General features: G+C 47.2%; 44 non-coding genes across 44 annotated transcripts; all 44 read right to left on the bottom strand.

Moving 5' to 3' along the window:
• Positions 1–308: 308 nt before the first annotated feature.
• Positions 309–420, bottom strand: TRNAL-CAA (transfer RNA leucine (anticodon CAA)). The gene is made up of 2 exons: positions 383–420; positions 309–354 (listed from the first exon to the last, which is right to left on the bottom strand). It is a non-coding gene; the product is annotated as a tRNA-Leu (tRNA).
• Positions 421–715: 295 nt separating this feature from the next.
• On the bottom strand, positions 716–788 carry TRNAV-AAC (transfer RNA valine (anticodon AAC)). The gene has a single exon. It is a non-coding gene; the product is annotated as a tRNA-Val (tRNA).
• Positions 789–1,173: 385 nt separating this feature from the next.
• TRNAP-AGG (transfer RNA proline (anticodon AGG)) lies at positions 1,174–1,245 on the bottom strand. The gene has a single exon. It is a non-coding gene; the product is annotated as a tRNA-Pro (tRNA).
• A 434-nt stretch (positions 1,246–1,679) lies between these two features.
• TRNAV-UAC (transfer RNA valine (anticodon UAC)) lies at positions 1,680–1,752 on the bottom strand. Its single transcript has one exon. It is a non-coding gene; the product is annotated as a tRNA-Val (tRNA).
• Positions 1,753–2,136: 384 nt separating this feature from the next.
• Positions 2,137–2,208, bottom strand: TRNAP-CGG (transfer RNA proline (anticodon CGG)). The gene has a single exon. It is a non-coding gene; the product is annotated as a tRNA-Pro (tRNA).
• A 941-nt stretch (positions 2,209–3,149) lies between these two features.
• TRNAL-CAA (transfer RNA leucine (anticodon CAA)) lies at positions 3,150–3,261 on the bottom strand. Its single transcript has 2 exons — positions 3,224–3,261; positions 3,150–3,195 (listed from the first exon to the last, which is right to left on the bottom strand). It is a non-coding gene; the product is annotated as a tRNA-Leu (tRNA).
• Positions 3,262–3,556: 295 nt separating this feature from the next.
• TRNAV-AAC (transfer RNA valine (anticodon AAC)) lies at positions 3,557–3,629 on the bottom strand. Its single transcript has one exon. It is a non-coding gene; the product is annotated as a tRNA-Val (tRNA).
• A 385-nt stretch (positions 3,630–4,014) lies between these two features.
• On the bottom strand, positions 4,015–4,086 carry TRNAP-AGG (transfer RNA proline (anticodon AGG)). The gene has a single exon. It is a non-coding gene; the product is annotated as a tRNA-Pro (tRNA).
• Positions 4,087–4,520: 434 nt separating this feature from the next.
• TRNAV-UAC (transfer RNA valine (anticodon UAC)) lies at positions 4,521–4,593 on the bottom strand. Its single transcript has one exon. It is a non-coding gene; the product is annotated as a tRNA-Val (tRNA).
• Positions 4,594–4,977: 384 nt separating this feature from the next.
• TRNAP-CGG (transfer RNA proline (anticodon CGG)) lies at positions 4,978–5,049 on the bottom strand. Its single transcript has one exon. It is a non-coding gene; the product is annotated as a tRNA-Pro (tRNA).
• Positions 5,050–5,990: 941 nt separating this feature from the next.
• Positions 5,991–6,102, bottom strand: TRNAL-CAA (transfer RNA leucine (anticodon CAA)). Its single transcript has 2 exons — positions 6,065–6,102; positions 5,991–6,036 (listed from the first exon to the last, which is right to left on the bottom strand). It is a non-coding gene; the product is annotated as a tRNA-Leu (tRNA).
• Positions 6,103–6,397: 295 nt separating this feature from the next.
• TRNAV-AAC (transfer RNA valine (anticodon AAC)) lies at positions 6,398–6,470 on the bottom strand. Its single transcript has one exon. It is a non-coding gene; the product is annotated as a tRNA-Val (tRNA).
• A 385-nt stretch (positions 6,471–6,855) lies between these two features.
• TRNAP-AGG (transfer RNA proline (anticodon AGG)) lies at positions 6,856–6,927 on the bottom strand. Its single transcript has one exon. It is a non-coding gene; the product is annotated as a tRNA-Pro (tRNA).
• Positions 6,928–7,361: 434 nt separating this feature from the next.
• TRNAV-UAC (transfer RNA valine (anticodon UAC)) lies at positions 7,362–7,434 on the bottom strand. The gene has a single exon. It is a non-coding gene; the product is annotated as a tRNA-Val (tRNA).
• A 384-nt stretch (positions 7,435–7,818) lies between these two features.
• On the bottom strand, positions 7,819–7,890 carry TRNAP-CGG (transfer RNA proline (anticodon CGG)). Its single transcript has one exon. It is a non-coding gene; the product is annotated as a tRNA-Pro (tRNA).
• A 941-nt stretch (positions 7,891–8,831) lies between these two features.
• TRNAL-CAA (transfer RNA leucine (anticodon CAA)) lies at positions 8,832–8,943 on the bottom strand. The gene is made up of 2 exons: positions 8,906–8,943; positions 8,832–8,877 (listed from the first exon to the last, which is right to left on the bottom strand). It is a non-coding gene; the product is annotated as a tRNA-Leu (tRNA).
• Positions 8,944–9,238: 295 nt separating this feature from the next.
• Positions 9,239–9,311, bottom strand: TRNAV-AAC (transfer RNA valine (anticodon AAC)). Its single transcript has one exon. It is a non-coding gene; the product is annotated as a tRNA-Val (tRNA).
• A 385-nt stretch (positions 9,312–9,696) lies between these two features.
• On the bottom strand, positions 9,697–9,768 carry TRNAP-AGG (transfer RNA proline (anticodon AGG)). Its single transcript has one exon. It is a non-coding gene; the product is annotated as a tRNA-Pro (tRNA).
• A 434-nt stretch (positions 9,769–10,202) lies between these two features.
• On the bottom strand, positions 10,203–10,275 carry TRNAV-UAC (transfer RNA valine (anticodon UAC)). The gene has a single exon. It is a non-coding gene; the product is annotated as a tRNA-Val (tRNA).
• A 384-nt stretch (positions 10,276–10,659) lies between these two features.
• TRNAP-CGG (transfer RNA proline (anticodon CGG)) lies at positions 10,660–10,731 on the bottom strand. The gene has a single exon. It is a non-coding gene; the product is annotated as a tRNA-Pro (tRNA).
• Positions 10,732–11,672: 941 nt separating this feature from the next.
• TRNAL-CAA (transfer RNA leucine (anticodon CAA)) lies at positions 11,673–11,784 on the bottom strand. The gene is made up of 2 exons: positions 11,747–11,784; positions 11,673–11,718 (listed from the first exon to the last, which is right to left on the bottom strand). It is a non-coding gene; the product is annotated as a tRNA-Leu (tRNA).
• A 295-nt stretch (positions 11,785–12,079) lies between these two features.
• On the bottom strand, positions 12,080–12,152 carry TRNAV-AAC (transfer RNA valine (anticodon AAC)). Its single transcript has one exon. It is a non-coding gene; the product is annotated as a tRNA-Val (tRNA).
• Positions 12,153–12,537: 385 nt separating this feature from the next.
• On the bottom strand, positions 12,538–12,609 carry TRNAP-AGG (transfer RNA proline (anticodon AGG)). The gene has a single exon. It is a non-coding gene; the product is annotated as a tRNA-Pro (tRNA).
• A 434-nt stretch (positions 12,610–13,043) lies between these two features.
• On the bottom strand, positions 13,044–13,116 carry TRNAV-UAC (transfer RNA valine (anticodon UAC)). Its single transcript has one exon. It is a non-coding gene; the product is annotated as a tRNA-Val (tRNA).
• Positions 13,117–13,500: 384 nt separating this feature from the next.
• On the bottom strand, positions 13,501–13,572 carry TRNAP-CGG (transfer RNA proline (anticodon CGG)). Its single transcript has one exon. It is a non-coding gene; the product is annotated as a tRNA-Pro (tRNA).
• Positions 13,573–14,513: 941 nt separating this feature from the next.
• On the bottom strand, positions 14,514–14,625 carry TRNAL-CAA (transfer RNA leucine (anticodon CAA)). Its single transcript has 2 exons — positions 14,588–14,625; positions 14,514–14,559 (listed from the first exon to the last, which is right to left on the bottom strand). It is a non-coding gene; the product is annotated as a tRNA-Leu (tRNA).
• Positions 14,626–14,920: 295 nt separating this feature from the next.
• On the bottom strand, positions 14,921–14,993 carry TRNAV-AAC (transfer RNA valine (anticodon AAC)). Its single transcript has one exon. It is a non-coding gene; the product is annotated as a tRNA-Val (tRNA).
• Positions 14,994–15,378: 385 nt separating this feature from the next.
• TRNAP-AGG (transfer RNA proline (anticodon AGG)) lies at positions 15,379–15,450 on the bottom strand. Its single transcript has one exon. It is a non-coding gene; the product is annotated as a tRNA-Pro (tRNA).
• Positions 15,451–15,884: 434 nt separating this feature from the next.
• On the bottom strand, positions 15,885–15,957 carry TRNAV-UAC (transfer RNA valine (anticodon UAC)). Its single transcript has one exon. It is a non-coding gene; the product is annotated as a tRNA-Val (tRNA).
• A 384-nt stretch (positions 15,958–16,341) lies between these two features.
• Positions 16,342–16,413, bottom strand: TRNAP-CGG (transfer RNA proline (anticodon CGG)). Its single transcript has one exon. It is a non-coding gene; the product is annotated as a tRNA-Pro (tRNA).
• A 941-nt stretch (positions 16,414–17,354) lies between these two features.
• Positions 17,355–17,466, bottom strand: TRNAL-CAA (transfer RNA leucine (anticodon CAA)). The gene is made up of 2 exons: positions 17,429–17,466; positions 17,355–17,400 (listed from the first exon to the last, which is right to left on the bottom strand). It is a non-coding gene; the product is annotated as a tRNA-Leu (tRNA).
• Positions 17,467–17,761: 295 nt separating this feature from the next.
• On the bottom strand, positions 17,762–17,834 carry TRNAV-AAC (transfer RNA valine (anticodon AAC)). The gene has a single exon. It is a non-coding gene; the product is annotated as a tRNA-Val (tRNA).
• Positions 17,835–18,219: 385 nt separating this feature from the next.
• On the bottom strand, positions 18,220–18,291 carry TRNAP-AGG (transfer RNA proline (anticodon AGG)). Its single transcript has one exon. It is a non-coding gene; the product is annotated as a tRNA-Pro (tRNA).
• A 434-nt stretch (positions 18,292–18,725) lies between these two features.
• On the bottom strand, positions 18,726–18,798 carry TRNAV-UAC (transfer RNA valine (anticodon UAC)). The gene has a single exon. It is a non-coding gene; the product is annotated as a tRNA-Val (tRNA).
• A 384-nt stretch (positions 18,799–19,182) lies between these two features.
• On the bottom strand, positions 19,183–19,254 carry TRNAP-CGG (transfer RNA proline (anticodon CGG)). The gene has a single exon. It is a non-coding gene; the product is annotated as a tRNA-Pro (tRNA).
• A 941-nt stretch (positions 19,255–20,195) lies between these two features.
• TRNAL-CAA (transfer RNA leucine (anticodon CAA)) lies at positions 20,196–20,307 on the bottom strand. The gene is made up of 2 exons: positions 20,270–20,307; positions 20,196–20,241 (listed from the first exon to the last, which is right to left on the bottom strand). It is a non-coding gene; the product is annotated as a tRNA-Leu (tRNA).
• A 295-nt stretch (positions 20,308–20,602) lies between these two features.
• Positions 20,603–20,675, bottom strand: TRNAV-AAC (transfer RNA valine (anticodon AAC)). Its single transcript has one exon. It is a non-coding gene; the product is annotated as a tRNA-Val (tRNA).
• Positions 20,676–21,060: 385 nt separating this feature from the next.
• TRNAP-AGG (transfer RNA proline (anticodon AGG)) lies at positions 21,061–21,132 on the bottom strand. Its single transcript has one exon. It is a non-coding gene; the product is annotated as a tRNA-Pro (tRNA).
• A 434-nt stretch (positions 21,133–21,566) lies between these two features.
• TRNAV-UAC (transfer RNA valine (anticodon UAC)) lies at positions 21,567–21,639 on the bottom strand. The gene has a single exon. It is a non-coding gene; the product is annotated as a tRNA-Val (tRNA).
• Positions 21,640–22,023: 384 nt separating this feature from the next.
• TRNAP-CGG (transfer RNA proline (anticodon CGG)) lies at positions 22,024–22,095 on the bottom strand. Its single transcript has one exon. It is a non-coding gene; the product is annotated as a tRNA-Pro (tRNA).
• Positions 22,096–23,036: 941 nt separating this feature from the next.
• Positions 23,037–23,148, bottom strand: TRNAL-CAA (transfer RNA leucine (anticodon CAA)). The gene is made up of 2 exons: positions 23,111–23,148; positions 23,037–23,082 (listed from the first exon to the last, which is right to left on the bottom strand). It is a non-coding gene; the product is annotated as a tRNA-Leu (tRNA).
• Positions 23,149–23,443: 295 nt separating this feature from the next.
• Positions 23,444–23,516, bottom strand: TRNAV-AAC (transfer RNA valine (anticodon AAC)). Its single transcript has one exon. It is a non-coding gene; the product is annotated as a tRNA-Val (tRNA).
• Positions 23,517–23,901: 385 nt separating this feature from the next.
• TRNAP-AGG (transfer RNA proline (anticodon AGG)) lies at positions 23,902–23,973 on the bottom strand. The gene has a single exon. It is a non-coding gene; the product is annotated as a tRNA-Pro (tRNA).
• Positions 23,974–24,407: 434 nt separating this feature from the next.
• On the bottom strand, positions 24,408–24,480 carry TRNAV-UAC (transfer RNA valine (anticodon UAC)). Its single transcript has one exon. It is a non-coding gene; the product is annotated as a tRNA-Val (tRNA).
• Between the last annotated feature and the right edge of the window lie 204 nt (positions 24,481–24,684).

The raw sequence follows: 24,684 nt of genomic DNA, 5'->3' as shown, positions 1-24,684 counted from the left end.
CATGTCTGCCTGTGTTTTTGCAGGGACAGTGCCTTCTCTGCCCAAAAGGTGGCAGGAGAGCCTCACAACAAATGATGGGATCAACTGCTTAGTTAGAAACCCAGCAAGGCAGTTACTGTCATGGAGTGCAAATTTAATGGAAGGTGTGCCTGAGGTGTCATTTCCAGAAATCCATGGAATTGTGATTGAGGGCCCAGCCTGATTGTTGGTGGATTTCTCTTCACATGCTACAGGTTCCTGCAAAGATTGTGGTGTTTGCCGGGAACGCACTGCAAAAAACAGGAAGATTTACGGGTGTAAAAGGGACCTGTCAGAAGTGGGATTTGAACCCACGCCTCCATGAGGAGACCAGAAGGCTCAGCTACACTGAAGATCAAGCTCTCTTGAGTCTGGCGCCTTAGACCACTCGGCCATCCTGACGGCTCATGAGGGGGGCTTAGGTCTAACTCTTCTATCTGCACCTGCCAATGTTTCCACTTACAACCTTCACAGCAATGTCACAGGTGTAAAGGCCCCAACAATACAACATAGCTTAAACAAAATAAAAATAGGCACAAGAACGACCCCCAGATGACGGATGCAGATAACTTTGTTTCGTCTTGCAAAGGTAAAGAAAGTTTCCCACGGCTCACTGTGTTCAAAGACCACCTCTTCTTAAACTTGCATTCAGATAATAAGGTTTTAGAGTGTGCACATAAAAGCAGCCAACGCTCAGTGTTTCTGCCCGGTCTCAAACCGGGGACCTTTCGCGTGTTAGGTGAACGTGATGACCACTACACTACAGAAACGACCTTGCTGCTTGCTACTGTTAAAGCAAAGTTCCTCTCAAGGCTTCACCCTACTTCTATTCTGCTGTATCAGCAGCGGCTCAGAATGTGCAGAACAAGTGTGAAAACCTCAGAGATATCATCCAACATGCTTGCAATTAGACGTATTCAAAATTTACTTGTGCAGGCATCGACAGACAAATATCTGATGCCTAAATGTCTGCGAGTACAGCTTGGGAAAGCATCACCTGGGACACACTGAGACTAAGCAGGTAGGCAGAAAAAGCACGATGATCCATTTTTCTTCTGAGGTTAGGAATATGTTGCGCAACAATGCACCGAGTATTACTAGAAATAGTCAGGCATAGTGCATTTTTAGTACGATTTGTATGTTTAGCTCTAAAAAGGGCTCGTCCGGGATTTGAACCCGGGACCTCTCGCACCCTAAGCGAGAATCATACCCCTAGACCAACGAGCCACGCAAGAGTCACCTCTGACATGGCTCCAGGGGTTAGTGGCAGCTAGTCGGTGAATGCTTCACCCAAAGCAAGCAACTGCACATGTTGCTCTCTTCTGCAATATGATTGCTGTCTTTTCCATGGCCGTCATCAAACAAGAAATTAAAAAGCCTCTGTCCTTCAGACAGTTTGTTTTCTCTAAGTGTCTGCTTGCGGTGAGGACAAGAAAAGCATTTCTGCTCTCATTCCTTGCTTTCATGAAGTAGGCCCACCCTTCAGAGCAAAGGGCGAGCAAGCGAATGGCGCAAGCTATCGTCACTTCTCTTTTCGAGCTGTCACTGAGATCCCTGGAGCACACTACGTCAGGTTGGTGAGGGATAGACAGCCTCTATTATCTCAGCTTTCCTATAAAGTCAGCCAGTAAAGGCAAACACTGTTAAAAACAGCAAACCGCTGTTTCTGCCCGGTCTCGAACCAAGGACCTATCGCGTGTAAGGCGAACGTGAAAACCACTACACTACAGAAACAGACACTAACTCAGGAATCTTGTTGGCATGTATTGGGCTGGAATGCACAGACTAAGGGCCAATGTCCTTGAAGCTCAAAGTTGGGCTCTCCTTACCCGGTCTCTATTTCTTTGGAAGACAGGAATGAGGACCACTTTTATTCCAAGAGGCGATTTTGAAACCATATCCTGAAATTACACTAGAAAAACACTATGCATGTAATGTTCCTACCATGCTGGTCTGGCCCAGAAAAGCAGTTGCAAAGAAGTCCTGCACTCCTTTATCCCGCCACAAGTGGAAAATAGCGTGCAGGGTAAGGAACTTTCTCGACATACACAGCGTCTTATAGCATTGAAAAGAAGAAATGCTCCTATATTACAAGCATCCTGAAAATGTCCACAGCATGGGCTCGTCCGGGATTTGAACCCGGGACCTCTCGCACCCGAAGCGAGAATCATACCCCTAGACCAACGAGCCTGAGTGGCCAGGAGACATTTTGAACAATTTCTGAAGCGTGTTTCAGAAAAAAAGCAGGGCTATTTGGCTAGTCTCCCTCTAAGTGAGCCTCACAACGTCATGTTTTCTCTCAAGTTGTTGTTTTTTCACTCTAGCAAGAAAGGGGGCAGCCAATCTCCTATCAGCCAGTGAGCAGAAAAAAGGCACAGATGAGAACAGCAAGCACTTTCTGGCAATTGTTCTCCTCTGCAAGTCCTGGACCCTTGCCCCATAGACTTCCACACCAGAAGCAATGAAGGGCCCACCATTTCCTGCGCCTGAGAAAGAGGGGTTTGATATTTGGATTCAAACGCGCTCGCTCAGCGCTCGATCAGGCTCGATCAGGCGAGATTTATATGAGTGGCTCACAGGCCTGAAACACTAACCTGGGAGACCCAGAGTGGCTGACTTCTCAGTATAGCCATTGTTGGGCGAGTCACCTCCTTTCCTCCTGCCTCAATCTAGAATTGGCTGCAAATCATAAGAGAGAGTGCAATGCCCGTGTGCAGTGCCTACTCCCAGCTACCTCTCTGTCTTCCTTATGTAAATTAGAATTTGCAAGGGGGGAACCAATGGCATTCTGCTCCTCCCACATAACCAGGAAGCCCTGTTGAACATGTCTGCCTGTGTTTTTGCAGGGACAGTGCCTTCTCTGCCCAAAAGGTGGCAGGAGAGCCTCACAACAAATGATGGGATCAACTGCTTAGTTAGAAACCCAGCAAGGCAGTTACTGTCATGGAGTGCAAATTTAATGGAAGGTGTGCCTGAGGTGTCATTTCCAGAAATCCATGGAATTGTGATTGAGGGCCCAGCCTGATTGTTGGTGGATTTCTCTTCACATGCTACAGGTTCCTGCAAAGATTGTGGTGTTTGCCGGGAACGCACTGCAAAAAACAGGAAGATTTACGGGTGTAAAAGGGACCTGTCAGAAGTGGGATTTGAACCCACGCCTCCATGAGGAGACCAGAAGGCTCAGCTACACTGAAGATCAAGCTCTCTTGAGTCTGGCGCCTTAGACCACTCGGCCATCCTGACGGCTCATGAGGGGGGCTTAGGTCTAACTCTTCTATCTGCACCTGCCAATGTTTCCACTTACAACCTTCACAGCAATGTCACAGGTGTAAAGGCCCCAACAATACAACATAGCTTAAACAAAATAAAAATAGGCACAAGAACGACCCCCAGATGACGGATGCAGATAACTTTGTTTCGTCTTGCAAAGGTAAAGAAAGTTTCCCACGGCTCACTGTGTTCAAAGACCACCTCTTCTTAAACTTGCATTCAGATAATAAGGTTTTAGAGTGTGCACATAAAAGCAGCCAACGCTCAGTGTTTCTGCCCGGTCTCAAACCGGGGACCTTTCGCGTGTTAGGTGAACGTGATGACCACTACACTACAGAAACGACCTTGCTGCTTGCTACTGTTAAAGCAAAGTTCCTCTCAAGGCTTCACCCTACTTCTATTCTGCTGTATCAGCAGCGGCTCAGAATGTGCAGAACAAGTGTGAAAACCTCAGAGATATCATCCAACATGCTTGCAATTAGACGTATTCAAAATTTACTTGTGCAGGCATCGACAGACAAATATCTGATGCCTAAATGTCTGCGAGTACAGCTTGGGAAAGCATCACCTGGGACACACTGAGACTAAGCAGGTAGGCAGAAAAAGCACGATGATCCATTTTTCTTCTGAGGTTAGGAATATGTTGCGCAACAATGCACCGAGTATTACTAGAAATAGTCAGGCATAGTGCATTTTTAGTACGATTTGTATGTTTAGCTCTAAAAAGGGCTCGTCCGGGATTTGAACCCGGGACCTCTCGCACCCTAAGCGAGAATCATACCCCTAGACCAACGAGCCACGCAAGAGTCACCTCTGACATGGCTCCAGGGGTTAGTGGCAGCTAGTCGGTGAATGCTTCACCCAAAGCAAGCAACTGCACATGTTGCTCTCTTCTGCAATATGATTGCTGTCTTTTCCATGGCCGTCATCAAACAAGAAATTAAAAAGCCTCTGTCCTTCAGACAGTTTGTTTTCTCTAAGTGTCTGCTTGCGGTGAGGACAAGAAAAGCATTTCTGCTCTCATTCCTTGCTTTCATGAAGTAGGCCCACCCTTCAGAGCAAAGGGCGAGCAAGCGAATGGCGCAAGCTATCGTCACTTCTCTTTTCGAGCTGTCACTGAGATCCCTGGAGCACACTACGTCAGGTTGGTGAGGGATAGACAGCCTCTATTATCTCAGCTTTCCTATAAAGTCAGCCAGTAAAGGCAAACACTGTTAAAAACAGCAAACCGCTGTTTCTGCCCGGTCTCGAACCAAGGACCTATCGCGTGTAAGGCGAACGTGAAAACCACTACACTACAGAAACAGACACTAACTCAGGAATCTTGTTGGCATGTATTGGGCTGGAATGCACAGACTAAGGGCCAATGTCCTTGAAGCTCAAAGTTGGGCTCTCCTTACCCGGTCTCTATTTCTTTGGAAGACAGGAATGAGGACCACTTTTATTCCAAGAGGCGATTTTGAAACCATATCCTGAAATTACACTAGAAAAACACTATGCATGTAATGTTCCTACCATGCTGGTCTGGCCCAGAAAAGCAGTTGCAAAGAAGTCCTGCACTCCTTTATCCCGCCACAAGTGGAAAATAGCGTGCAGGGTAAGGAACTTTCTCGACATACACAGCGTCTTATAGCATTGAAAAGAAGAAATGCTCCTATATTACAAGCATCCTGAAAATGTCCACAGCATGGGCTCGTCCGGGATTTGAACCCGGGACCTCTCGCACCCGAAGCGAGAATCATACCCCTAGACCAACGAGCCTGAGTGGCCAGGAGACATTTTGAACAATTTCTGAAGCGTGTTTCAGAAAAAAAGCAGGGCTATTTGGCTAGTCTCCCTCTAAGTGAGCCTCACAACGTCATGTTTTCTCTCAAGTTGTTGTTTTTTCACTCTAGCAAGAAAGGGGGCAGCCAATCTCCTATCAGCCAGTGAGCAGAAAAAAGGCACAGATGAGAACAGCAAGCACTTTCTGGCAATTGTTCTCCTCTGCAAGTCCTGGACCCTTGCCCCATAGACTTCCACACCAGAAGCAATGAAGGGCCCACCATTTCCTGCGCCTGAGAAAGAGGGGTTTGATATTTGGATTCAAACGCGCTCGCTCAGCGCTCGATCAGGCTCGATCAGGCGAGATTTATATGAGTGGCTCACAGGCCTGAAACACTAACCTGGGAGACCCAGAGTGGCTGACTTCTCAGTATAGCCATTGTTGGGCGAGTCACCTCCTTTCCTCCTGCCTCAATCTAGAATTGGCTGCAAATCATAAGAGAGAGTGCAATGCCCGTGTGCAGTGCCTACTCCCAGCTACCTCTCTGTCTTCCTTATGTAAATTAGAATTTGCAAGGGGGGAACCAATGGCATTCTGCTCCTCCCACATAACCAGGAAGCCCTGTTGAACATGTCTGCCTGTGTTTTTGCAGGGACAGTGCCTTCTCTGCCCAAAAGGTGGCAGGAGAGCCTCACAACAAATGATGGGATCAACTGCTTAGTTAGAAACCCAGCAAGGCAGTTACTGTCATGGAGTGCAAATTTAATGGAAGGTGTGCCTGAGGTGTCATTTCCAGAAATCCATGGAATTGTGATTGAGGGCCCAGCCTGATTGTTGGTGGATTTCTCTTCACATGCTACAGGTTCCTGCAAAGATTGTGGTGTTTGCCGGGAACGCACTGCAAAAAACAGGAAGATTTACGGGTGTAAAAGGGACCTGTCAGAAGTGGGATTTGAACCCACGCCTCCATGAGGAGACCAGAAGGCTCAGCTACACTGAAGATCAAGCTCTCTTGAGTCTGGCGCCTTAGACCACTCGGCCATCCTGACGGCTCATGAGGGGGGCTTAGGTCTAACTCTTCTATCTGCACCTGCCAATGTTTCCACTTACAACCTTCACAGCAATGTCACAGGTGTAAAGGCCCCAACAATACAACATAGCTTAAACAAAATAAAAATAGGCACAAGAACGACCCCCAGATGACGGATGCAGATAACTTTGTTTCGTCTTGCAAAGGTAAAGAAAGTTTCCCACGGCTCACTGTGTTCAAAGACCACCTCTTCTTAAACTTGCATTCAGATAATAAGGTTTTAGAGTGTGCACATAAAAGCAGCCAACGCTCAGTGTTTCTGCCCGGTCTCAAACCGGGGACCTTTCGCGTGTTAGGTGAACGTGATGACCACTACACTACAGAAACGACCTTGCTGCTTGCTACTGTTAAAGCAAAGTTCCTCTCAAGGCTTCACCCTACTTCTATTCTGCTGTATCAGCAGCGGCTCAGAATGTGCAGAACAAGTGTGAAAACCTCAGAGATATCATCCAACATGCTTGCAATTAGACGTATTCAAAATTTACTTGTGCAGGCATCGACAGACAAATATCTGATGCCTAAATGTCTGCGAGTACAGCTTGGGAAAGCATCACCTGGGACACACTGAGACTAAGCAGGTAGGCAGAAAAAGCACGATGATCCATTTTTCTTCTGAGGTTAGGAATATGTTGCGCAACAATGCACCGAGTATTACTAGAAATAGTCAGGCATAGTGCATTTTTAGTACGATTTGTATGTTTAGCTCTAAAAAGGGCTCGTCCGGGATTTGAACCCGGGACCTCTCGCACCCTAAGCGAGAATCATACCCCTAGACCAACGAGCCACGCAAGAGTCACCTCTGACATGGCTCCAGGGGTTAGTGGCAGCTAGTCGGTGAATGCTTCACCCAAAGCAAGCAACTGCACATGTTGCTCTCTTCTGCAATATGATTGCTGTCTTTTCCATGGCCGTCATCAAACAAGAAATTAAAAAGCCTCTGTCCTTCAGACAGTTTGTTTTCTCTAAGTGTCTGCTTGCGGTGAGGACAAGAAAAGCATTTCTGCTCTCATTCCTTGCTTTCATGAAGTAGGCCCACCCTTCAGAGCAAAGGGCGAGCAAGCGAATGGCGCAAGCTATCGTCACTTCTCTTTTCGAGCTGTCACTGAGATCCCTGGAGCACACTACGTCAGGTTGGTGAGGGATAGACAGCCTCTATTATCTCAGCTTTCCTATAAAGTCAGCCAGTAAAGGCAAACACTGTTAAAAACAGCAAACCGCTGTTTCTGCCCGGTCTCGAACCAAGGACCTATCGCGTGTAAGGCGAACGTGAAAACCACTACACTACAGAAACAGACACTAACTCAGGAATCTTGTTGGCATGTATTGGGCTGGAATGCACAGACTAAGGGCCAATGTCCTTGAAGCTCAAAGTTGGGCTCTCCTTACCCGGTCTCTATTTCTTTGGAAGACAGGAATGAGGACCACTTTTATTCCAAGAGGCGATTTTGAAACCATATCCTGAAATTACACTAGAAAAACACTATGCATGTAATGTTCCTACCATGCTGGTCTGGCCCAGAAAAGCAGTTGCAAAGAAGTCCTGCACTCCTTTATCCCGCCACAAGTGGAAAATAGCGTGCAGGGTAAGGAACTTTCTCGACATACACAGCGTCTTATAGCATTGAAAAGAAGAAATGCTCCTATATTACAAGCATCCTGAAAATGTCCACAGCATGGGCTCGTCCGGGATTTGAACCCGGGACCTCTCGCACCCGAAGCGAGAATCATACCCCTAGACCAACGAGCCTGAGTGGCCAGGAGACATTTTGAACAATTTCTGAAGCGTGTTTCAGAAAAAAAGCAGGGCTATTTGGCTAGTCTCCCTCTAAGTGAGCCTCACAACGTCATGTTTTCTCTCAAGTTGTTGTTTTTTCACTCTAGCAAGAAAGGGGGCAGCCAATCTCCTATCAGCCAGTGAGCAGAAAAAAGGCACAGATGAGAACAGCAAGCACTTTCTGGCAATTGTTCTCCTCTGCAAGTCCTGGACCCTTGCCCCATAGACTTCCACACCAGAAGCAATGAAGGGCCCACCATTTCCTGCGCCTGAGAAAGAGGGGTTTGATATTTGGATTCAAACGCGCTCGCTCAGCGCTCGATCAGGCTCGATCAGGCGAGATTTATATGAGTGGCTCACAGGCCTGAAACACTAACCTGGGAGACCCAGAGTGGCTGACTTCTCAGTATAGCCATTGTTGGGCGAGTCACCTCCTTTCCTCCTGCCTCAATCTAGAATTGGCTGCAAATCATAAGAGAGAGTGCAATGCCCGTGTGCAGTGCCTACTCCCAGCTACCTCTCTGTCTTCCTTATGTAAATTAGAATTTGCAAGGGGGGAACCAATGGCATTCTGCTCCTCCCACATAACCAGGAAGCCCTGTTGAACATGTCTGCCTGTGTTTTTGCAGGGACAGTGCCTTCTCTGCCCAAAAGGTGGCAGGAGAGCCTCACAACAAATGATGGGATCAACTGCTTAGTTAGAAACCCAGCAAGGCAGTTACTGTCATGGAGTGCAAATTTAATGGAAGGTGTGCCTGAGGTGTCATTTCCAGAAATCCATGGAATTGTGATTGAGGGCCCAGCCTGATTGTTGGTGGATTTCTCTTCACATGCTACAGGTTCCTGCAAAGATTGTGGTGTTTGCCGGGAACGCACTGCAAAAAACAGGAAGATTTACGGGTGTAAAAGGGACCTGTCAGAAGTGGGATTTGAACCCACGCCTCCATGAGGAGACCAGAAGGCTCAGCTACACTGAAGATCAAGCTCTCTTGAGTCTGGCGCCTTAGACCACTCGGCCATCCTGACGGCTCATGAGGGGGGCTTAGGTCTAACTCTTCTATCTGCACCTGCCAATGTTTCCACTTACAACCTTCACAGCAATGTCACAGGTGTAAAGGCCCCAACAATACAACATAGCTTAAACAAAATAAAAATAGGCACAAGAACGACCCCCAGATGACGGATGCAGATAACTTTGTTTCGTCTTGCAAAGGTAAAGAAAGTTTCCCACGGCTCACTGTGTTCAAAGACCACCTCTTCTTAAACTTGCATTCAGATAATAAGGTTTTAGAGTGTGCACATAAAAGCAGCCAACGCTCAGTGTTTCTGCCCGGTCTCAAACCGGGGACCTTTCGCGTGTTAGGTGAACGTGATGACCACTACACTACAGAAACGACCTTGCTGCTTGCTACTGTTAAAGCAAAGTTCCTCTCAAGGCTTCACCCTACTTCTATTCTGCTGTATCAGCAGCGGCTCAGAATGTGCAGAACAAGTGTGAAAACCTCAGAGATATCATCCAACATGCTTGCAATTAGACGTATTCAAAATTTACTTGTGCAGGCATCGACAGACAAATATCTGATGCCTAAATGTCTGCGAGTACAGCTTGGGAAAGCATCACCTGGGACACACTGAGACTAAGCAGGTAGGCAGAAAAAGCACGATGATCCATTTTTCTTCTGAGGTTAGGAATATGTTGCGCAACAATGCACCGAGTATTACTAGAAATAGTCAGGCATAGTGCATTTTTAGTACGATTTGTATGTTTAGCTCTAAAAAGGGCTCGTCCGGGATTTGAACCCGGGACCTCTCGCACCCTAAGCGAGAATCATACCCCTAGACCAACGAGCCACGCAAGAGTCACCTCTGACATGGCTCCAGGGGTTAGTGGCAGCTAGTCGGTGAATGCTTCACCCAAAGCAAGCAACTGCACATGTTGCTCTCTTCTGCAATATGATTGCTGTCTTTTCCATGGCCGTCATCAAACAAGAAATTAAAAAGCCTCTGTCCTTCAGACAGTTTGTTTTCTCTAAGTGTCTGCTTGCGGTGAGGACAAGAAAAGCATTTCTGCTCTCATTCCTTGCTTTCATGAAGTAGGCCCACCCTTCAGAGCAAAGGGCGAGCAAGCGAATGGCGCAAGCTATCGTCACTTCTCTTTTCGAGCTGTCACTGAGATCCCTGGAGCACACTACGTCAGGTTGGTGAGGGATAGACAGCCTCTATTATCTCAGCTTTCCTATAAAGTCAGCCAGTAAAGGCAAACACTGTTAAAAACAGCAAACCGCTGTTTCTGCCCGGTCTCGAACCAAGGACCTATCGCGTGTAAGGCGAACGTGAAAACCACTACACTACAGAAACAGACACTAACTCAGGAATCTTGTTGGCATGTATTGGGCTGGAATGCACAGACTAAGGGCCAATGTCCTTGAAGCTCAAAGTTTGGCTCTCCTTACCCGGTCTCTATTTCTTTGGAAGACAGGAATGAGGACCACTTTTATTCCAAGAGGCGATTTTGAAACCATATCCTGAAATTACACTAGAAAAACACTATGCATGTAATGTTCCTACCATGCTGGTCTGGCCCAGAAAAGCAGTTGCAAAGAAGTCCTGCACTCCTTTATCCCGCCACAAGTGGAAAATAGCGTGCAGGGTAAGGAACTTTCTCGACATACACAGCGTCTTATAGCATTGAAAAGAAGAAATGCTCCTATATTACAAGCATCCTGAAAATGTCCACAGCATGGGCTCGTCCGGGATTTGAACCCGGGACCTCTCGCACCCGAAGCGAGAATCATACCCCTAGACCAACGAGCCTGAGTGGCCAGGAGACATTTTGAACAATTTCTGAAGCGTGTTTCAGAAAAAAAGCAGGGCTATTTGGCTAGTCTCCCTCTAAGTGAGCCTCACAACGTCATGTTTTCTCTCAAGTTGTTGTTTTTTCACTCTAGCAAGAAAGGGGGCAGCCAATCTCCTATCAGCCAGTGAGCAGAAAAAAGGCACAGATGAGAACAGCAAGCACTTTCTGGCAATTGTTCTCCTCTGCAAGTCCTGGACCCTTGCCCCATAGACTTCCACACCAGAAGCAATGAAGGGCCCACCATTTCCTGCGCCTGAGAAAGAGGGGTTTGATATTTGGATTCAAACGCGCTCGCTCAGCGCTCGATCAGGCTCGATCAGGCGAGATTTATATGAGTGGCTCACAGGCCTGAAACACTAACCTGGGAGACCCAGAGTGGCTGACTTCTCAGTATAGCCATTGTTGGGCGAGTCACCTCCTTTCCTCCTGCCTCAATCTAGAATTGGCTGCAAATCATAAGAGAGAGTGCAATGCCCGTGTGCAGTGCCTACTCCCAGCTACCTCTCTGTCTTCCTTATGTAAATTAGAATTTGCAAGGGGGGAACCAATGGCATTCTGCTCCTCCCACATAACCAGGAAGCCCTGTTGAACATGTCTGCCTGTGTTTTTGCAGGGACAGTGCCTTCTCTGCCCAAAAGGTGGCAGGAGAGCCTCACAACAAATGATGGGATCAACTGCTTAGTTAGAAACCCAGCAAGGCAGTTACTGTCATGGAGTGCAAATTTAATGGAAGGTGTGCCTGAGGTGTCATTTCCAGAAATCCATGGAATTGTGATTGAGGGCCCAGCCTGATTGTTGGTGGATTTCTCTTCACATGCTACAGGTTCCTGCAAAGATTGTGGTGTTTGCCGGGAACGCACTGCAAAAAACAGGAAGATTTACGGGTGTAAAAGGGACCTGTCAGAAGTGGGATTTGAACCCACGCCTCCATGAGGAGACCAGAAGGCTCAGCTACACTGAAGATCAAGCTCTCTTGAGTCTGGCGCCTTAGACCACTCGGCCATCCTGACGGCTCATGAGGGGGGCTTAGGTCTAACTCTTCTATCTGCACCTGCCAATGTTTCCACTTACAACCTTCACAGCAATGTCACAGGTGTAAAGGCCCCAACAATACAACATAGCTTAAACAAAATAAAAATAGGCACAAGAACGACCCCCAGATGACGGATGCAGATAACTTTGTTTCGTCTTGCAAAGGTAAAGAAAGTTTCCCACGGCTCACTGTGTTCAAAGACCACCTCTTCTTAAACTTGCATTCAGATAATAAGGTTTTAGAGTGTGCACATAAAAGCAGCCAACGCTCAGTGTTTCTGCCCGGTCTCAAACCGGGGACCTTTCGCGTGTTAGGTGAACGTGATGACCACTACACTACAGAAACGACCTTGCTGCTTGCTACTGTTAAAGCAAAGTTCCTCTCAAGGCTTCACCCTACTTCTATTCTGCTGTATCAGCAGCGGCTCAGAATGTGCAGAACAAGTGTGAAAACCTCAGAGATATCATCCAACATGCTTGCAATTAGACGTATTCAAAATTTACTTGTGCAGGCATCGACAGACAAATATCTGATGCCTAAATGTCTGCGAGTACAGCTTGGGAAAGCATCACCTGGGACACACTGAGACTAAGCAGGTAGGCAGAAAAAGCACGATGATCCATTTTTCTTCTGAGGTTAGGAATATGTTGCGCAACAATGCACCGAGTATTACTAGAAATAGTCAGGCATAGTGCATTTTTAGTACGATTTGTATGTTTAGCTCTAAAAAGGGCTCGTCCGGGATTTGAACCCGGGACCTCTCGCACCCTAAGCGAGAATCATACCCCTAGACCAACGAGCCACGCAAGAGTCACCTCTGACATGGCTCCAGGGGTTAGTGGCAGCTAGTCGGTGAATGCTTCACCCAAAGCAAGCAACTGCACATGTTGCTCTCTTCTGCAATATGATTGCTGTCTTTTCCATGGCCGTCATCAAACAAGAAATTAAAAAGCCTCTGTCCTTCAGACAGTTTGTTTTCTCTAAGTGTCTGCTTGCGGTGAGGACAAGAAAAGCATTTCTGCTCTCATTCCTTGCTTTCATGAAGTAGGCCCACCCTTCAGAGCAAAGGGCGAGCAAGCGAATGGCGCAAGCTATCGTCACTTCTCTTTTCGAGCTGTCACTGAGATCCCTGGAGCACACTACGTCAGGTTGGTGAGGGATAGACAGCCTCTATTATCTCAGCTTTCCTATAAAGTCAGCCAGTAAAGGCAAACACTGTTAAAAACAGCAAACCGCTGTTTCTGCCCGGTCTCGAACCAAGGACCTATCGCGTGTAAGGCGAACGTGAAAACCACTACACTACAGAAACAGACACTAACTCAGGAATCTTGTTGGCATGTATTGGGCTGGAATGCACAGACTAAGGGCCAATGTCCTTGAAGCTCAAAGTTGGGCTCTCCTTACCCGGTCTCTATTTCTTTGGAAGACAGGAATGAGGACCACTTTTATTCCAAGAGGCGATTTTGAAACCATATCCTGAAATTACACTAGAAAAACACTATGCATGTAATGTTCCTACCATGCTGGTCTGGCCCAGAAAAGCAGTTGCAAAGAAGTCCTGCACTCCTTTATCCCGCCACAAGTGGAAAATAGCGTGCAGGGTAAGGAACTTTCTCGACATACACAGCGTCTTATAGCATTGAAAAGAAGAAATGCTCCTATATTACAAGCATCCTGAAAATGTCCACAGCATGGGCTCGTCCGGGATTTGAACCCGGGACCTCTCGCACCCGAAGCGAGAATCATACCCCTAGACCAACGAGCCTGAGTGGCCAGTAGACATTTTGAACAATTTCTGAAGCGTCTTTCAGAAAAAAAGCAGGGCTATTTGGCTAGTCTCCCTCTAAGTGAGCCTCACAACGTCATGTTTTCTCTCAAGTTGTTGTTTTTTCACTCTAGCAAGAAAGGGGGCAGCCAATCTCCTATCAGCCAGTGAGCAGAAAAAAGGCACAGATGAGAACAGCAAGCACTTTCTGGCAATTGTTCTCCTCTGCAAGTCCTGGACCCTTGCCCCATAGACTTCCACACCAGAAGCAATGAAGGGCCCACCATTTCCTGCGCCTGAGAAAGAGGGGTTTGATATTTGGATTCAAACGCGCTCGCTCAGCGCTCGATCAGGCTCGATCAGGCGAGATTTATATGAGTGGCTCACAGGCCTGAAACACTAACCTGGGAGACCCAGAGTGGCTGACTTCTCAGTATAGCCATTGTTGGGCGAGTCACCTCCTTTCCTCCTGCCTCAATCTAGAATTGGCTGCAAATCATAAGAGAGAGTGCAATGCCCGTGTGCAGTGCCTACTCCCAGCTACCTCTCTGTCTTCCTTATGTAAATTAGAATTTGCAAGGGGGGAACCAATGGCATTCTGCTCCTCCCACATAACCAGGAAGCCCTGTTGAACATGTCTGCCTGTGTTTTTGCAGGGACAGTGCCTTCTCTGCCCAAAAGGTGGCAGGAGAGCCTCACAACAAATGATGGGATCAACTGCTTAGTTAGAAACCCAGCAAGGCAGTTACTGTCATGGAGTGCAAATTTAATGGAAGGTGTGCCTGAGGTGTCATTTCCAGAAATCCATGGAATTGTGATTGAGGGCCCAGCCTGATTGTTGGTGGATTTCTCTTCACATGCTACAGGTTCCTGCAAAGATTGTGGTGTTTGCCGGGAACGCACTGCAAAAAACAGGAAGATTTACGGGTGTAAAAGGGACCTGTCAGAAGTGGGATTTGAACCCACGCCTCCATGAGGAGACCAGAAGGCTCAGCTACACTGAAGATCAAGCTCTCTTGAGTCTGGCGCCTTAGACCACTCGGCCATCCTGACGGCTCATGAGGGGGGCTTAGGTCTAACTCTTCTATCTGCACCTGCCAATGTTTCCACTTACAACCTTCACAGCAATGTCACAGGTGTAAAGGCCCCAACAATACAACATAGCTTAAACAAAATAAAAATAGGCACAAGAACGACCCCCAGATGACGGATGCAGATAACTTTGTTTCGTCTTGCAAAGGTAAAGAAAGTTTCCCACGGCTCACTGTGTTCAAAGACCACCTCTTCTTAAACTTGCATTCAGATAATAAGGTTTTAGAGTGTGCACATAAAAGCAGCCAACGCTCAGTGTTTCTGCCCGGTCTCAAACCGGGGACCTTTCGCGTGTTAGGTGAACGTGATGACCACTACACTACAGAAACGACCTTGCTGCTTGCTACTGTTAAAGCAAAGTTCCTCTCAAGGCTTCACCCTACTTCTATTCTGCTGTATCAGCAGCGGCTCAGAATGTGCAGAACAAGTGTGAAAACCTCAGAGATATCATCCAACATGCTTGCAATTAGACGTATTCAAAATTTACTTGTGCAGGCATCGACAGACAAATATCTGATGCCTAAATGTCTGCGAGTACAGCTTGGGAAAGCATCACCTGGGACACACTGAGACTAAGCAGGTAGGCAGAAAAAGCACGATGATCCATTTTTCTTCTGAGGTTAGGAATATGTTGCGCAACAATGCACCGAGTATTACTAGAAATAGTCAGGCATAGTGCATTTTTAGTACGATTTGTATGTTTAGCTCTAAAAAGGGCTCGTCCGGGATTTGAACCCGGGACCTCTCGCACCCTAAGCGAGAATCATACCCCTAGACCAACGAGCCACGCAAGAGTCACCTCTGACATGGCTCCAGGGGTTAGTGGCAGCTAGTCGGTGAATGCTTCACCCAAAGCAAGCAACTGCACATGTTGCTCTCTTCTGCAATATGATTGCTGTCTTTTCCATGGCCGTCATCAAACAAGAAATTAAAAAGCCTCTGTCCTTCAGACAGTTTGTTTTCTCTAAGTGTCTGCTTGCGGTGAGGACAAGAAAAGCATTTCTGCTCTCATTCCTTGCTTTCATGAAGTAGGCCCACCCTTCAGAGCAAAGGGCGAGCAAGCGAATGGCGCAAGCTATCGTCACTTCTCTTTTCGAGCTGTCACTGAGATCCCTGGAGCACACTACGTCAGGTTGGTGAGGGATAGACAGCCTCTATTATCTCAGCTTTCCTATAAAGTCAGCCAGTAAAGGCAAACACTGTTAAAAACAGCAAACCGCTGTTTCTGCCCGGTCTCGAACCAAGGACCTATCGCGTGTAAGGCGAACGTGAAAACCACTACACTACAGAAACAGACACTAACTCAGGAATCTTGTTGGCATGTATTGGGCTGGAATGCACAGACTAAGGGCCAATGTCCTTGAAGCTCAAAGTTGGGCTCTCCTTACCCGGTCTCTATTTCTTTGGAAGACAGGAATGAGGACCACTTTTATTCCAAGAGGCGATTTTGAAACCATATCCTGAAATTACACTAGAAAAACACTATGCATGTAATGTTCCTACCATGCTGGTCTGGCCCAGAAAAGCAGTTGCAAAGAAGTCCTGCACTCCTTTATCCCGCCACAAGTGGAAAATAGCGTGCAGGGTAAGGAACTTTCTCGACATACACAGCGTCTTATAGCATTGAAAAGAAGAAATGCTCCTATATTACAAGCATCCTGAAAATGTCCACAGCATGGGCTCGTCCGGGATTTGAACCCGGGACCTCTCGCACCCGAAGCGAGAATCATACCCCTAGACCAACGAGCCTGAGTGGCCAGGAGACATTTTGAACAATTTCTGAAGCGTGTTTCAGAAAAAAAGCAGGGCTATTTGGCTAGTCTCCCTCTAAGTGAGCCTCACAACGTCATGTTTTCTCTCAAGTTGTTGTTTTTTCACTCTAGCAAGAAAGGGGGCAGCCAATCTCCTATCAGCCAGTGAGCAGAAAAAAGGCACAGATGAGAACAGCAAGCACTTTCTGGCAATTGTTCTCCTCTGCAAGTCCTGGACCCTTGCCCCATAGACTTCCACACCAGAAGCAATGAAGGGCCCACCATTTCCTGCGCCTGAGAAAGAGGGGTTTGATATTTGGATTCAAACGCGCTCGCTCAGCGCTCGATCAGGCTCGATCAGGCGAGATTTATATGAGTGGCTCACAGGCCTGAAACACTAACCTGGGAGACCCAGAGTGGCTGACTTCTCAGTATAGCCATTGTTGGGCGAGTCACCTCCTTTCCTCCTGCCTCAATCTAGAATTGGCTGCAAATCATAAGAGAGAGTGCAATGCCCGTGTGCAGTGCCTACTCCCAGCTACCTCTCTGTCTTCCTTATGTAAATTAGAATTTGCAAGGGGGGAACCAATGGCATTCTGCTCCTCCCACATAACCAGGAAGCCCTGTTGAACATGTCTGCCTGTGTTTTTGCAGGGACAGTGCCTTCTCTGCCCAAAAGGTGGCAGGAGAGCCTCACAACAAATGATGGGATCAACTGCTTAGTTAGAAACCCAGCAAGGCAGTTACTGTCATGGAGTGCAAATTTAATGGAAGGTGTGCCTGAGGTGTCATTTCCAGAAATCCATGGAATTGTGATTGAGGGCCCAGCCTGATTGTTGGTGGATTTCTCTTCACATGCTACAGGTTCCTGCAAAGATTGTGGTGTTTGCCGGGAACGCACTGCAAAAAACAGGAAGATTTACGGGTGTAAAAGGGACCTGTCAGAAGTGGGATTTGAACCCACGCCTCCATGAGGAGACCAGAAGGCTCAGCTACACTGAAGATCAAGCTCTCTTGAGTCTGGCGCCTTAGACCACTCGGCCATCCTGACGGCTCATGAGGGGGGCTTAGGTCTAACTCTTCTATCTGCACCTGCCAATGTTTCCACTTACAACCTTCACAGCAATGTCACAGGTGTAAAGGCCCCAACAATACAACATAGCTTAAACAAAATAAAAATAGGCACAAGAACGACCCCCAGATGACGGATGCAGATAACTTTGTTTCGTCTTGCAAAGGTAAAGAAAGTTTCCCACGGCTCACTGTGTTCAAAGACCACCTCTTCTTAAACTTGCATTCAGATAATAAGGTTTTAGAGTGTGCACATAAAAGCAGCCAACGCTCAGTGTTTCTGCCCGGTCTCAAACCGGGGACCTTTCGCGTGTTAGGTGAACGTGATGACCACTACACTACAGAAACGACCTTGCTGCTTGCTACTGTTAAAGCAAAGTTCCTCTCAAGGCTTCACCCTACTTCTATTCTGCTGTATCAGCAGCGGCTCAGAATGTGCAGAACAAGTGTGAAAACCTCAGAGATATCATCCAACATGCTTGCAATTAGACGTATTCAAAATTTACTTGTGCAGGCATCGACAGACAAATATCTGATGCCTAAATGTCTGCGAGTACAGCTTGGGAAAGCATCACCTGGGACACACTGAGACTAAGCAGGTAGGCAGAAAAAGCACGATGATCCATTTTTCTTCTGAGGTTAGGAATATGTTGCGCAACAATGCACCGAGTATTACTAGAAATAGTCAGGCATAGTGCATTTTTAGTACGATTTGTATGTTTAGCTCTAAAAAGGGCTCGTCCGGGATTTGAACCCGGGACCTCTCGCACCCTAAGCGAGAATCATACCCCTAGACCAACGAGCCACGCAAGAGTCACCTCTGACATGGCTCCAGGGGTTAGTGGCAGCTAGTCGGTGAATGCTTCACCCAAAGCAAGCAACTGCACATGTTGCTCTCTTCTGCAATATGATTGCTGTCTTTTCCATGGCCGTCATCAAACAAGAAATTAAAAAGCCTCTGTCCTTCAGACAGTTTGTTTTCTCTAAGTGTCTGCTTGCGGTGAGGACAAGAAAAGCATTTCTGCTCTCATTCCTTGCTTTCATGAAGTAGGCCCACCCTTCAGAGCAAAGGGCGAGCAAGCGAATGGCGCAAGCTATCGTCACTTCTCTTTTCGAGCTGTCACTGAGATCCCTGGAGCACACTACGTCAGGTTGGTGAGGGATAGACAGCCTCTATTATCTCAGCTTTCCTATAAAGTCAGCCAGTAAAGGCAAACACTGTTAAAAACAGCAAACCGCTGTTTCTGCCCGGTCTCGAACCAAGGACCTATCGCGTGTAAGGCGAACGTGAAAACCACTACACTACAGAAACAGACACTAACTCAGGAATCTTGTTGGCATGTATTGGGCTGGAATGCACAGACTAAGGGCCAATGTCCTTGAAGCTCAAAGTTGGGCTCTCCTTACCCGGTCTCTATTTCTTTGGAAGACAGGAATGAGGACCACTTTTATTCCAAGAGGCGATTTTGAAACCATATCCTGAAATTACACTAGAAAAACACTATGCATGTAATGTTCCTACCATGCTGGTCTGGCCCAGAAAAGCAGTTGCAAAGAAGTCCTGCACTCCTTTATCCCGCCACAAGTGGAAAATAGCGTGCAGGGTAAGGAACTTTCTCGACATACACAGCGTCTTATAGCATTGAAAAGAAGAAATGCTCCTATATTACAAGCATCCTGAAAATGTCCACAGCATGGGCTCGTCCGGGATTTGAACCCGGGACCTCTCGCACCCGAAGCGAGAATCATACCCCTAGACCAACGAGCCTGAGTGGCCAGGAGACATTTTGAACAATTTCTGAAGCGTGTTTCAGAAAAAAAGCAGGGCTATTTGGCTAGTCTCCCTCTAAGTGAGCCTCACAACGTCATGTTTTCTCTCAAGTTGTTGTTTTTTCACTCTAGCAAGAAAGGGGGCAGCCAATCTCCTATCAGCCAGTGAGCAGAAAAAAGGCACAGATGAGAACAGCAAGCACTTTCTGGCAATTGTTCTCCTCTGCAAGTCCTGGACCCTTACCCCATAGACTTCCACACCAGAAGCAATGAAGGGCCCACCATTTCCTGCGCCTGAGAAAGAGGGGTTTGATATTTGGATTCAAACGCGCTCGCTCAGCGCTCGATCAGGCTCGATCAGGCGAGATTTATATGAGTGGCTCACAGGCCTGAAACACTAACCTGGGAGACCCAGAGTGGCTGACTTCTCAGTATAGCCATTGTTGGGCGAGTCACCTCCTTTCCTCCTGCCTCAATCTAGAATTGGCTGCAAATCATAAGAGAGAGTGCAATGCCCGTGTGCAGTGCCTACTCCCAGCTACCTCTCTGTCTTCCTTATGTAAATTAGAATTTGCAAGGGGGGAACCAATGGCATTCTGCTCCTCCCACATAACCAGGAAGCCCTGTTGAACATGTCTGCCTGTGTTTTTGCAGGGACAGTGCCTTCTCTGCCCAAAAGGTGGCAGGAGAGCCTCACAACAAATGATGGGATCAACTGCTTAGTTAGAAACCCAGCAAGGCAGTTACTGTCATGGAGTGCAAATTTAATGGAAGGTGTGCCTGAGGTGTCATTTCCAGAAATCCATGGAATTGTGATTGAGGGCCCAGCCTGATTGTTGGTGGATTTCTCTTCACATGCTACAGGTTCCTGCAAAGATTGTGGTGTTTGCCGGGAACGCACTGCAAAAAACAGGAAGATTTACGGGTGTAAAAGGGACCTGTCAGAAGTGGGATTTGAACCCACGCCTCCATGAGGAGACCAGAAGGCTCAGCTACACTGAAGATCAAGCTCTCTTGAGTCTGGCGCCTTAGACCACTCGGCCATCCTGACGGCTCATGAGGGGGGCTTAGGTCTAACTCTTCTATCTGCACCTGCCAATGTTTCCACTTACAACCTTCACAGCAATGTCACAGGTGTAAAGGCCCCAACAATACAACATAGCTTAAACAAAATAAAAATAGGCACAAGAACGACCCCCAGATGACGGATGCAGATAACTTTGTTTCGTCTTGCAAAGGTAAAGAAAGTTTCCCACGGCTCACTGTGTTCAAAGACCACCTCTTCTTAAACTTGCATTCAGATAATAAGGTTTTAGAGTGTGCACATAAAAGCAGCCAACGCTCAGTGTTTCTGCCCGGTCTCAAACCGGGGACCTTTCGCGTGTTAGGTGAACGTGATGACCACTACACTACAGAAACGACCTTGCTGCTTGCTACTGTTAAAGCAAAGTTCCTCTCAAGGCTTCACCCTACTTCTATTCTGCTGTATCAGCAGCGGCTCAGAATGTGCAGAACAAGTGTGAAAACCTCAGAGATATCATCCAACATGCTTGCAATTAGACGTATTCAAAATTTACTTGTGCAGGCATCGACAGACAAATATCTGATGCCTAAATGTCTGCGAGTACAGCTTGGGAAAGCATCACCTGGGACACACTGAGACTAAGCAGGTAGGCAGAAAAAGCACGATGATCCATTTTTCTTCTGAGGTTAGGAATATGTTGCGCAACAATGCACCGAGTATTACTAGAAATAGTCAGGCATAGTGCATTTTTAGTACGATTTGTATGTTTAGCTCTAAAAAGGGCTCGTCCGGGATTTGAACCCGGGACCTCTCGCACCCTAAGCGAGAATCATACCCCTAGACCAACGAGCCACGCAAGAGTCACCTCTGACATGGCTCCAGGGGTTAGTGGCAGCTAGTCGGTGAATGCTTCACCCAAAGCAAGCAACTGCACATGTTGCTCTCTTCTGCAATATGATTGCTGTCTTTTCCATGGCCGTCATCAAACAAGAAATTAAAAAGCCTCTGTCCTTCAGACAGTTTGTTTTCTCTAAGTGTCTGCTTGCGGTGAGGACAAGAAAAGCATTTCTGCTCTCATTCCTTGCTTTCATGAAGTAGGCCCACCCTTCAGAGCAAAGGGCGAGCAAGCGAATGGCGCAAGCTATCGTCACTTCTCTTTTCGAGCTGTCACTGAGATCCCTGGAGCACACTACGTCAGGTTGGTGAGGGATAGACAGCCTCTATTATCTCAGCTTTCCTATAAAGTCAGCCAGTAAAGGCAAACACTGTTAAAAACAGCAAACCGCTGTTTCTGCCCGGTCTCGAACCAAGGACCTATCGCGTGTAAGGCGAACGTGAAAACCACTACACTACAGAAACAGACACTAACTCAGGAATCTTGTTGGCATGTATTGGGCTGGAATGCACAGACTAAGGGCCAATGTCCTTGAAGCTCAAAGTTGGGCTCTCCTTACCCGGTCTCTATTTCTTTGGAAGACAGGAATGAGGACCACTTTTATTCCAAGAGGCGATTTTGAAACCATATCCTGAAATTACACTAGAAAAACACTATGCATGTAATGTTCCTACCATGCTGGTCTGGCCCAGAAAAGCAGTTGCAAAGAAGTCCTGCACTCCTTTATCCCGCCACAAGTGGAAAATAGCGTGCAGGGTAAGGAACTTTCTCGACATACACAGCGTCTTATAGCATTGAAAAGAAGAAATGCTCCTATATTACAAGCATCCTGAAAATGTCCACAGCATGGGCTCGTCCGGGATTTGAACCCGGGACCTCTCGCACCCGAAGCGAGAATCATACCCCTAGACCAACGAGCCTGAGTGGCCAGGAGACATTTTGAACAATTTCTGAAGCGTGTTTCAGAAAAAAAGCAGGGCTATTTGGCTAGTCTCCCTCTAAGTGAGCCTCACAACGTCATGTTTTCTCTCAAGTTGTTGTTTTTTCACTCTAGCAAGAAAGGGGGCAGCCAATCTCCTATCAGCCAGTGAGCAGAAAAAAGGCACAGATGAGAACAGCAAGCACTTTCTGGCAATTGTTCTCCTCTGCAAGTCCTGGACCCTTGCCCCATAGACTTCCACACCAGAAGCAATGAAGGGCCCACCATTTCCTGCGCCTGAGAAAGAGGGGTTTGATATTTGGATTCAAACGCGCTCGCTCAGCGCTCGATCAGGCTCGATCAGGCGAGATTTATATGAGTGGCTCACAGGCCTGAAACACTAACCTGGGAGACCCAGAGTGGCTGACTTCTCAGTATAGCCATTGTTGGGCGAGTCACCTCCTTTCCTCCTGCCTCAATCTAGAATTGGCTGCAAATCATAAGAGAGAGTGCAATGCCCGTGTGCAGTGCCTACTCCCAGCTACCTCTCTGTCTTCCTTATGTAAATTAGAATTTGCAAGGGGGGAACCAATGGCATTCTGCTCCTCCCACATAACCAGGAAGCCCTGTTGAACATGTCTGCCTGTGTTTTTGCAGGGACAGTGCCTTCTCTGCCCAAAAGGTGGCAGGAGAGCCTCACAACAAATGATGGGATCAACTGCTTAGTTAGAAACCCAGCAAGGCAGTTACTGTCATGGAGTGCAAATTTAATGGAAGGTGTGCCTGAGGTGTCATTTCCAGAAATCCATGGAATTGTGATTGAGGGCCCAGCCTGATTGTTGGTGGATTTCTCTTCACATGCTACAGGTTCCTGCAAAGATTGTGGTGTTTGCCGGGAACGCACTGCAAAAAACAGGAAGATTTACGGGTGTAAAAGGGACCTGTCAGAAGTGGGATTTGAACCCACGCCTCCATGAGGAGACCAGAAGGCTCAGCTACACTGAAGATCAAGCTCTCTTGAGTCTGGCGCCTTAGACCACTCGGCCATCCTTACGGCTCATGAGGGGGGCTTAGGTCTAACTCTTCTATCTGCACCTGCCAATGTTTCCACTTACAACCTTCACAGCAATGTCACAGGTGTAAAGGCCCCAACAATACAACATAGCTTAAACAAAATAAAAATAGGCACAAGAACGACCCCCAGATGACGGATGCAGATAACTTTGTTTCGTCTTGCAAAGGTAAAGAAAGTTTCCCACGGCTCACTGTGTTCAAAGACCACCTCTTCTTAAACTTGCATTCAGATAATAAGGTTTTAGAGTGTGCACATAAAAGCAGCCAACGCTCAGTGTTTCTGCCCGGTCTCAAACCGGGGACCTTTCGCGTGTTAGGTGAACGTGATGACCACTACACTACAGAAACGACCTTGCTGCTTGCTACTGTTAAAGCAAAGTTCCTCTCAAGGCTTCACCCTACTTCTATTCTGCTGTATCAGCAGCGGCTCAGAATGTGCAGAACAAGTGTGAAAACCTCAGAGATATCATCCAACATGCTTGCAATTAGACGTATTCAAAATTTACTTGTGCAGGCATCGACAGACAAATATCTGATGCCTAAATGTCTGCGAGTACAGCTTGGGAAAGCATCACCTGGGACACACTGAGACTAAGCAGGTAGGCAGAAAAAGCACGATGATCCATTTTTCTTCTGAGGTTAGGAATATGTTGCGCAACAATGCACCGAGTATTACTAGAAATAGTCAGGCATAGTGCATTTTTAGTACGATTTGTATGTTTAGCTCTAAAAAGGGCTCGTCCGGGATTTGAACCCGGGACCTCTCGCACCCTAAGCGAGAATCATACCCCTAGACCAACGAGCCACGCAAGAGTCACCTCTGACATGGCTCCAGGGGTTAGTGGCAGCTAGTCGGTGAATGCTTCACCCAAAGCAAGCAACTGCACATGTTGCTCTCTTCTGCAATATGATTGCTGTCTTTTCCATGGCCGTCATCAAACAAGAAATTAAAAAGCCTCTGTCCTTCAGACAGTTTGTTTTCTCTAAGTGTCTGCTTGCGGTGAGGACAAGAAAAGCATTTCTGCTCTCATTCCTTGCTTTCATGAAGTAGGCCCACCCTTCAGAGCAAAGGGCGAGCAAGCGAATGGCGCAAGCTATCGTCACTTCTCTTTTCGAGCTGTCACTGAGATCCCTGGAGCACACTACGTCAGGTTGGTGAGGGATAGACAGCCTCTATTATCTCAGCTTTCCTATAAAGTCAGCCAGTAAAGGCAAACACTGTTAAAAACAGCAAACCGCTGTTTCTGCCCGGTCTCGAACCAAGGACCTATCGCGTGTAAGGCGAACGTGAAAACCACTACACTACAGAAACAGACACTAACTCAGGAATCTTGTTGGCATGTATTGGGCTGGAATGCACAGACTAAGGGCCAATGTCCTTGAAGCTCAAAGTTGGGCTCTCCTTACCCGGTCTCTATTTCTTTGGAAGACAGGAATGAGGACCACTTTTATTCCAAGAGGCGATTTTGAAACCATATCCTGAAATTACACTAGAAAAACACTATGCATGTAATGT

The sequence above is a fragment of the Lissotriton helveticus genome, chromosome 10 (genome assembly GCF_964261635.1).
Source record: "Lissotriton helveticus chromosome 10, aLisHel1.1, whole genome shotgun sequence".
NCBI classification, from domain to species: Eukaryota; Metazoa; Chordata; class Amphibia; order Caudata; family Salamandridae; genus Lissotriton; species Lissotriton helveticus.
Note: the sequence above shows the minus strand (reverse complement) of the source record. Positions and strands in the feature narration are given on the sequence as shown.